We start from the raw sequence: 10,762 nt of genomic DNA, 5'->3' as shown, positions 1-10,762 counted from the left end.
TTTTAAGCTTATTATGGGCAGGTTGCCAAATGGAACAAAAGAGTTGTAGCATTTAGAGATTATGTAGAAATTAACATCAACTAGAGAATCTTGACTTTGTTCAATGGTAAAAGTAGAGTTGGTGGCATTTTTGACATTGGCCATGAGACTAAAGACAGTTAAAATAATAAATACAAAAAGTAATAATGGTGTTGCCTGCGACAGACTGGCGACCTGTCCAGGGTGTACAGAAAATGGATGGATGGATGGAATAATGGTGTTGCTTAAAGCAGCTGTGCTGCTGACTGTGTGAATGTTTCCCATGATGATTAGTATGATCTCTATGACAGTAGACAGAGAGATACCGAGTATGACGAGGTAAAACAAAAGAGAATCAAACTGTGTTTAGTGGACAAATACAACTAGTTCTCATTACCCACAGTGAATAGAAAGAAAAATTATATTTTAAAAAAACCTGATGGCTATCCCCTGGCAAGCATCTTTGGTAACTTGAAGTGGTTATTAATAAAACAATAAAGATGATAAAAACTGAATGTAACCTGAGAGATAGGACTAAAGACTGCACTGGATTTAGCTTGCAAGCTAAAACTCAGATGTTTAAGCTAGCTGTAGTTGAGTGTAGTTGTAATGTGCAAAAGTAGTGAGTATTGCAAATTATGATGGTGCTAACTTCTAGAATTAATAAAAGATGATGCAAGTGTATTTCTTTTCATTTTATGTGCACCTGGAAGGAACATTTCTTCAAGTTCACATGAGATATTTGTGAAACATAAACCAATATTGTTTGTAGTTTTGCAGCATGCACAATCTTTTATACAATATAGTGGCAAATTTGAATTCCTACCTCAGGGGTCTTTCTTGATCTATTTTCATCTGAGAATAAACATGGAGCATAAAGCAAAATATTTGCTGTTGATAACACTGAAAGAAGGATTGTTGCTAAACATTTTCTCTGAGATGAGGGAAGACAAACAAAACTCTAGATCCAGCTGCTATTTTCAGATTATTTGTGATCAGAACTGGGTTTTTTTTTTTTGCTGTGAGCAACAAATGTCATAAAAAATGATCATGATTTTATATTAATCGGATAAGTAAATTTTTTTTTACTCTTGGCATTTGAGGGGTTTTGGAACATGATTTTATAGATGCCATACAGTTACATAAGTCAAGAGTCTTTTTAATTTACTCCTTCAATCATGTTACTTTGCAGATTGTCTTTTATTTCACAAGTATTTAACAGTCTAAACTATCTAAAATATTATCAGTATTCAATTTGAACATATTACTTTTGAAGAGTGTTAAACTGGTTTGTTACTCAACTTTGCTACTGTGATAACTTTTCACCACAAAGTTTGGTTTTTAAAGGATGTAACTCTTTATGTTCCTTGTGGCCTGAGAGATAAAGACATGCAGTGCACATTACATGCTAAACAAGAGCAACATGCTGATAAATGAGGAACCTGGACCTTGTTTTCAGATTCAGTTCCTTGAAACTTGCCTTTAAATGAATACATTTACGCATTACTTTGGCCAGGATGACCCAGACCTTGCCATGGGAGCTTGTTGTATTGTTGGGATCTTTTTGTGTTACTCGGTAGATAAGCACATGCAGTTTTATGACTTCCAACGTTTTTGTCAACCATGAATGCAGTAGCCTCTTTGTTTTTTTATATGTTAAAATGCTTTTGTCAAAGCAATAAAAATGGTTGGTGAAGTTTGGTTAAAGGTATCTAAATTTCTGATTTTGTTTCAAGACATAAAGGAAACAATAGTTTGCAACAGTTTTGTGATGGTCGCTGCGTGAATACTCCGTGTGATGGAGAATATTGTGAAAGCCAGAAAGTACAGCAAACAGATGGTGGAAGATAAGAATTTAGCTTTATTTCATCAAAGTTCCTTTCTTACAGCTTAGAAATGTGCTACAGGAGCATCAGGACTGATTGTACATTCTCATTTTACAAGTTTTATAAATAAAAAATAAATAAAGAAAATCAACCATTGAGTTCATAGTGACCTGCTTTTTTCTTTTCCATATTCTGCAGACAGATTGCAAGTTATAAAACATAAACCACAACAGATCACATGCAACTGCAAAATCACTCTAAGGCATATTTAATAGCATATTTTATCCTTTCCACTCACATTCAAAAACTGAATGTTTTATTAACTTTGATATAATTAAAATTCTAGACATATTATGTAATTTTACATCATACAGTCAATTTTAGTTTTGCTAATTTCCTTTTTCATGGTATTTTTTTTCTTACCAAATACAGACATGCCATATTTACAATAAATAAATAAATAAATTAGCACAGTGATAACACAGTGTCACAATTACTAATAAGTCTGAATCTAGTCATTTGAATAATGTCAACACTGTTACAAATACATCCTCATCAGCATTAAAAGTTGCAAATGAACCTGAACATGGTAAAAAGGAAGACCGCAAGTATAAAAACAATAATGCAAATAATATAAGTTTATGTAATACGGGACCATTATCCAGTTGTACTTTTCTGCTCACAAGTTGTTGTTTTTTTAAGTCTGTTGTCAGGGAATAGTGGGAAAATATTTTATGTTTTTATGTTTGTTCAAGCCTTGAAGTTTCCAGGCTACATTTCAACATGTCCCTGGATAAGAATAGTTAACTTTAAATGTGAAAAAAACAACTACTGAAGACTTTATAAATTATGTAAGTACACCAAATATTTTTGAATGAGCTCCAGACTAAGAAAACTAAAAATAGATTTGCCCAATTATATAATTTAAGAAAATATACCATGATGATTTTAAAGCTTTTTAGTTTTAAAAATTAAAAATACCAACACAAACCAGCACACACTGAAAATTGGCTAGGGCATGTTTTCATCCCCTTTCTGTCTGATACCACTAAATAAAATCAAGTGCAACCTATTGCCCTGAAATGACATGTTGTCAGTAATTGGCAGAAAAACTAAATCTGTGCGTGAATAATTGATTTTCAGCGTAACATATACAAGTGTTCTGTGAAGATCGCAGAGGTTTGTTGGGGGGGAAGTTGCAAAACGAAGATAAAGAAGCACATCGAACAATGCTGTGGATAAAATTAAAGCAGGATTACAATATATCCTAAGCATTAAACACTTTACAGAGCACCGTTCCACACATGATCTAAAAATAGAGTAGAGCGCAGCTGCAAGCCTACCAAGACATAGCTGTTCACCTTTGCTGACAGTATGTGCAGCAACATTAATCAGGAAAGCAGCCATGGTAACATAAGAAGAGATATTCAATCCAAATGGAATAATCTATTAACAATTCAGGGATCGTTAATAGATTAAAAACTTTATGGAAGTGTGACAAAAAAATGCTATTGTTGAAAGAAAGTCAGACAAAGTCTTGTTTTCATTTTGCCTCAGGCCATGTAGACGATACGACAAACATCCTCATAATCCTAGAGAAAAAATATATAATTTCAAGATAATACTGTTCAAAAGTTACCACCTTTGTGCTTTGCAAAAAGCAAAAGTGATTACATCAGCCAAGCTGGAATTCTCCTAATTTGTGACGAAAACATATTAACTTTAAGTGGAGGGCAAAATGATAAAACCTCTAAGTCCCCGACAATGGTCTGTGAAACTCCACAACTAAAAAGTATGCAGTTTTCTGGTGTTACAGTAATACACAAGATAAATTGAGGCATCTGCAGCTCTTCAGTTTATTTCCAAGAACACATTGTTCTCTGCTATCTTTTCTATACGTGCATTACATTTAAAGATTCTATGATTAAATGTCTATTTATCTTTGAAAAATGTTGCTTTAAGAGGTTTTCTTTGAAAGAGGAAACAACTAACTAACTTAATAAAGAAAATCAGGTAGAAAGGCTTTGAACTGAAAATGTGTGAAACATAAAGCATTTCATGTCCAAGCAGAACTTTAAAGGTCATTAGGAGCCCTGAAGAATGATTTCTCAAGGCCTTTCAAATAACTGCAAGTTATCAGGCTTCTTAGAAGTGAAATGCAATGAAATGAGGAGTGGTTTAAGATGTCTGCAAGCATTATTTTGAAATTCCAAAAGTTCCTGTTTACTTCAGCATTCAGTCACAGCATGACTGGGTTCAGACATTTAAAGGCATTAGGTGAGCTCTGGGTATTAGAAACACATCAAAACAAACCAGTTGATGACCTTTCTCCAGAGTCACTGTGATGGAAGTCTTTTTAGTGTTCTTACATAAAAAATGGCAGAAAAAAGTTTTTTGCACTTTCACAAGCCATTAGCTAAAAGAACTGTTCCTTTTTTTAAAGTTCATAGCTTGAGATTTATTTACTTGCTCCACGTCATTTGACCTCTTAATCTGAAAATTGTTAATTTCCAATAGAAAAACTTCACTGGGTTTGGTTTGTGAATTTCGATTTCCGATTGGGAAAAATCTGAGAAGTCTCACCACCTTTGGTCTCATAACTATTGCAGGTGAGAAACTCTGTCATTCTTCATCCACTACGTGATTATTTTCCCATCCTTGAACAAAATGTCTGCTCAGTCTCACCTTCTAGTAACTACAGTTTTAGAAAAACTAATTGCACCAATTTTTTTTAAATCAAACTCCTTTGGTTTTTGCACATCAAAATCTAAAAAACCCTTTTTGCAACTAAAAAACAGGACAGTGAAATAAAAAAATTCTCACTGTAAATCCCAAAAAACCCGTCAACATTAACAGAGTATCACAGAGCAATCCTGTTCTGGAAGATATCTATAAATAAATATATTTACAGCTATAGGTTGTGAACAATGACGAAATGATGAAGCATAATCTAAATCATATGTACTTTCTTAAATGTAATAGAATCCTGTCATTTTATAATAATACATTTGAAAAATTGCTATTCTCTCTCCCCTTGCAGTTTGCTTCTCCAGTCTTGTTTAATGAAGGTTTTATGAGATGTGCTTGGTGTCTTTATAAACTAGAGTTTTTTTCAGTTTATTCTCTTAAATGCATGCACAATGTCCCATGTCAGTGAAGTTTTTGCCATTTGCGTGGAAATGTAATTTGAGGAACAAGTCTTATCTGTGAGCTTTCTGAATTACAGTGTAATCCAAACTATAGTTTGCATAGTTGTTGGGGTTTTTTGCAAAAGAGTGTAGTCTTTTTTCTTCAGAAGAAGCCTGTTCTGGCTCATTCATTAGAATCAAGTAGAATGCATATGTGTTGGCATTCAAAATGATAATTTCTGGACTGATTAATTAATAGGTGAGTTTTGCATTGGGATAATTATTAGAAAAAATATCCCAAAATGTGCTTGTCTTTAGTTAAACCACATTTGTGTATTTTAAATTTTGATGAAGCCTTTCTTGCAGTCTAGCAGTAGTTTAAATGCAGAATTGACCAGGTCCTTGTAAACCAATATAAAAGAGGAGCTACAAGCTGGCATTAATGTGGTTGAGCATAAAGCTAATAATTAAATAAAGGTCAATAATTACAGTCACCTATTATCACAAAATAGGTAATACAGAAAAACTATTAATCCTCTGAAATGCTATCAAAATATTGCAGGAACAGAAATTAAAAAGAGATGGAAAAATGGTCTGGACTGAAAAAGATTCACTTGTTCAATTAAAAATGGCTGAAAACTATAAGAATGAGCCAGCAGATATAAAAGTGAACTATTTATATGGAATACAACATCACAGATATCCTGTGCTTTACACTGACGAGTTCAAAGGTCTCCTGCTAAAATCATAAATAAAGTGAGGTTGTTCGGAAGGGACCACTCAAATTATTAAAACCTCTGCTGTGAATAAGATAAAACTTCCAGTACCAATATATTTAAGTGTCATATTGTGAAATTCCTTTCTTGTGACCTGCACCTCCAGCCTTTTGGTTTGGTCACGCCACAGGGTGGAACTGTGTTTTTCACAGTTTTTGGTCTAAACGCTGTCACAAGATATGTATCTGAGCTGGCCAAAAGCTTACACAAGCATGCAAACAGTTGTGTTGGCACCTCTTAATCATGGTCACGTAGCTAGGCCCCTCGAGTCACAGGCTATATGGAGGTGTCAATGTTCGCATTACTGTTACTCCAGACACTTATTTTAAGATGCTACTTATACTCTAAAGAAAACACTGTGTGCTGCTGATTTCCAAATGCTGTTACTGTTACGCTTTCCTTAACGCTATAAAAGTCTGTCATTTCGCAATATCTTGATTTGCCTGATCATATTTTTGACTAAACCCACAGCTATTTCTCAACAGGCATGCATACACATTTACAGTGCTATTATAATGCATAATTTCTGCTGATGTATTTCTTTTTTTTTTTTTTCTGAACTTTGGAGACGTTTTAAAATCAGTCAGAGAAAAATTTACAGAATAGGGTCACAAGACTGTGCCCACACTGCTCTGCAAAGTGGAATGACACGCATGACCACTGACTGTGGAAAACAGGATACAGGGTACGTCGCAACAGGAAGTGTTGCACTCCTCCTTTGCTGAACATCAGTTTGGCCAGAATGACTGCAGTTTGATGTCCACACTCTGTAACTCCTGCGGCAGTATTCAAATTTCGTAATCGTCTTCGCTCACCATTTCTTCTGAGCCAGTTGAGTAACTCAAGAGAAGAAAAAAAAGATAAAAAGGAAAAAAAAGTTTTAGTACATTGAGTTAGAAATAAGGGAAAAGATTGCAATTTTCTCTTTTTTAAAAATTGCTAAGAAGCCGATAAAAATGTCCCACAGATCACTTTACAAATAAATAAATCATATTTTGAATGTTTTTTTAAACACCGGCGGCAATTCACTTTACATTCAAACTGTGACAAACATTCTCACAAACAAATACATTTTGTAGGATTTAAGGGTATGATTAAAACAACTGAAAATAAACAGCATTGTGTTCCGTCAATCAGTAACATTGAGGTACTTATTTAAGCAATTACGTTTCTATATCTAAACTTGCAAAACACAAAACACTTTGTAATAGCTAAGCAGCAATTCATATCAAAGGGTTTTACGCAGGAAAATCAGGAAACGCCCACAGTCTCGCTCAGAAGACTGATGGGTTCGTCTCTTACCGTCGTCCTCTGAGCAACATCCAGCGGTGAGCCTCCAAAGGTGTCGACCAGGGAGATGTTGAATCGCTGGAAGCAAATTGCCAAAGGTGGTTGAAAAATGCAAGCTTTCTATATATCTCAGTATAAGCAGGGGAACTAAAAACTTCCTTAATTCTTCCAATTTAGGTTGGTCCTGTAATGCTTCTGCTTCTTCTCCTTGTTCTTCTTCCTTATTAAAACAAGAAGGTGGCAAACTGTTCCTACGAAGTGAGTTGTCAAGGCTGCGAGAAATCGGATGGTGCTGAATTTATTTTGTTCAAACAAGCCCAACAGGCTACTGTCTCAACTTAGTTGAAATAAAAAGAAAACATCCAGTGTGTGTGTTTTTTCCCCGTTTTTATAATTACTATATTTGAAGTTTGTTCTTTAAGTGTATGTTTTCACATGCTCCTGACAAAAGCTGTTTTATCATGAAACTGAAACAGACTGCATGCATTGTTGACTATAGCAAAGATTATAACCATAATTTGAATTAGGTGGCATTGGGTACGTCTTTATGAGAAGTCAATAGTTGACGCTTCCCCTTTAACACTGACTTGAAATACACTAAATGCAGAACAGACTGGCAAAATCTAAATAATCAAGTTTTTACAGAAGTAATTTGTAAAATGAGCACTGCATGGAGAAACAGAGACTCTTTGATTGCTGAACAAAGTAGATTTCAAAAACATCAGGTATGAAAATATCATCTGGAAAAAGCAACGCTGATGTCAGGTCAAAATTGTGACTGTATTTCACAAATAAATTATTACAGAAACTGCAAATTGTTTTTGTTTACATAGTTATGCTGTGGTGATGCCAGCTTGTTGAAAATTTAGCAGAAGTTTTTTCTGTGAAGTTAAATGTTACTCTGTGTATATTGAACAAAAACTAAATAGTCACAACTAGCTGCTTTTATAAACATTGATGCATAGCATGCTTTATTTTATGCAGAAGCTCATGTAGGAATGATTGGAATTATAGTTCACTAGAAAGATAAAAAAATGATCAATTTCACCCTAATTTTTTAGCAATTTGATCAAAACCTCTAGTAAAACACCAAGGTAATTTGTCCAGTAAATGTGAAAAGTTGCTTTTTGCTGACGTGAGGGCTTCCAACTACTGTATTTCTAAATAAAAACTGAACAAACTGCATAGAATATTTCAGTTCTGTGAACATTGGACGATCCATGTTAGGGTTTGTGCTTCCTGGCTGACAGTCCCCCGAGGTTTCAGTGGCCATCGTGTGTTTCACAATGACATGGAACGCTCGCCTGACATACAAGCCAAGGGGACATCCAGCCCTCTCACTTCTTATTCCTGATTCCTCATTTTCACTGGACTCCACAACCTTCAGCTCTCAGACAGGGCCTGCGGATATTATTAGACAAGGGTGAATCACGAGGCGCATGGACATTAGTACACATGCGTACAAACAGTGGAACGGCACTTTAATTTTGTTTCTGGGTTTTTTTGTTTTTTCCCCACAAAACAGATCAGCATGTAGCTCTGCAAATCCTGGTTAGTCTGCCATCTCAATATGTTTCACAATGCATGACATATTTTTTTTTAAACTCTTAATTCCCAAACTACACACATAAAAAACAACCACTTTGCCCAAATTTACCCATATAAGGCTTTGGGCCTCGATCCCACCAAACAAGTAGTTCCTCTTTCTTTTTTGTGTATTGCTCAAGTCAGACAAAGATGAGTCAGTGCGGATATTAATCATGCTTTTTTGTTATCTTCACATCTCACACTGTTAAGTCCGCCTGTCCGTTAGTCTATTTTTAAAAATTGAGAACTTCAAACTTTGGTTAGTCTACAATTATCAAAAACCATGTCTCTGACTGTCTTTGTTTTTTGACAACTATTTGGAAATAATTATATTTCCAAATATATCTATGTGTTTAAAGACCCAGATCATTATTTGTGGCTAGTTTTAAACTGTCTGGGAACAAATGGATATATTGTGCACTTCAAATAAAAAAAAAATCTAAATGGACGACTTGTAAAGAATGCTCTTTACTTTATCTCAAGTTAATTACTTACAGTATCTTCAAGTTTAAAACAGAATCAGTGCTGAGCCAAAGACATAACTACATGCCATCCACTATATATAAATTAACATCTTTTGTCTACTGTTTCAACAAATGTTAAACCACAAGTCATGCAGTAAATGCCTGCCACATGCACCACCTGGTGGTCGGGTAGTTAATGTGAAACATCCAACTGAGGAAAGGGAGCGGGGTTCTGAGACGGTTCTCAACATGGGCAACATTCACATAAAGAAAATATTTTATATCAAAAATGTTCATGTCTAACGCCTTTACCAATTCAATTATTCAGGTTTGTAGATGAAACTACCAAACATTCAAAAATAGAAATTCAGCAAAATCCAAATTATTGAGAACAAACATCTTTATTTGTCCCAATAGGAGAAATTCAGTTGCAGCAACGCCTAAATCTGTAGAGCTTTGGATTTCGTTTTAGCCGCTCTAATGAAGAGAATTTCCTTGAAATGTTACCAGACCACAACAGTATGTTGCAGTGTGCCAAAACGAAAAAAAAAAAAAGAATAAATGGAAGAATACAAGCAGAGGACAAAAGAAGGTGTGCCAAACATACGATCTTCAACAGCTGAATGTCACCTAAAAGTTATTTCTTTAAAACACTGACCTGAAATTTATTAGCTAGTGTATAATTTAAATCTATTACCTAACAGTTATTTGTTAATCGCCTTGTTGGTGCTGAAAAAGCTGGTCAAGTTGAGTTATATGGGATGTTCTATGGGATGTTTCATGGATTGTACTAAAGAAATAAGGACATGGTGGGTATCTATGGCCACTGTAACAAAGTGCCCAAAGATCCCATTTCAAATTGATTTTTTGCCAAGTTGTCCTTTATATCTGGATAAAACATTTGTTTGTTCCAGTTTAGGAGCCATTGACTCATATACCAGTGATTCATCAGTCAATGTTGGGTGAAAAAAAAAAAATCAAAACACGTTTCTGAGAGCAAAAAAATATGGAAGAGGATTAGGACCACTGGAAAAAAATAAAGAATTCTGACTTTAAACTCAGAATTCTGACTTTAAACTTAGAATTCTGACTTGAATCTCAGAATTCTGACTTTAATCTCATAATTCTGACTTTAAACTCCGAATTCTGACTTTAAACTCAGAATTCTGACATTAATCTCAGAATTCTGACTTTAAACTCAGAATTCTGACTTTAAACTCAGAATTCTGACTTTAAACTCAGAATTCTGACATTAATCTCAGAATTCTGACTTTAAACTCAGAATTCTGACTTTAAACTCAGAATTCTGACATTAATCTCAGAATTCTGACTTTAAACTCAGAATTCTGACTTTAATCTCAGAATTAAAGTCATGTAGGAATGATTGGAATTATAGTTCACTAGAAAGATAAAAAAATGATCAATTTCACCCTAATTTTTTAGCAATTTGATCAAAACCTCTAGTAAAACACCAAGGTAATTTGTCCAGTAAATGTGAAAAGTTGCTTTTTGCTGACGTGAGGGCTTCCAACAACTGTATTTCTAAATAAAAACTGAACAAACTGCATAGAATATTTAAGTTCTGTGAACATTGAACATTGGATTAAACTCAGACTTTAATCTCAGAATTCTGACTTTAAACTCAGAATTCTGACTTTAAACTCAGAATTCTG

At 34.4% G+C, this 10,762-nt stretch overlaps 1 long non-coding RNA gene across 1 annotated transcript; it reads right to left on the bottom strand.

Annotated features, from left to right (window-relative positions):
- Nucleotides 1-1,859: 1,859 nt before the first annotated feature.
- LOC111608469 lies at nucleotides 1,860-7,451 on the bottom strand. Its single transcript, XR_002752686.1, has 2 exons — nucleotides 7,051-7,451; nucleotides 1,860-6,588 (listed from the first exon to the last, which is right to left on the bottom strand). It is a non-coding gene; the product is annotated as an uncharacterized LOC111608469 (long non-coding RNA).
- Nucleotides 7,452-10,762: the final 3,311 nt, after the last annotated feature.

Source organism: Xiphophorus maculatus, chromosome 4, assembly GCF_002775205.1.
Source record: "Xiphophorus maculatus strain JP 163 A chromosome 4, X_maculatus-5.0-male, whole genome shotgun sequence".
Taxonomy (NCBI): Eukaryota; Metazoa; Chordata; class Actinopteri; order Cyprinodontiformes; family Poeciliidae; genus Xiphophorus; species Xiphophorus maculatus.
Note: the sequence above shows the minus strand (reverse complement) of the source record. Positions and strands in the feature narration are given on the sequence as shown.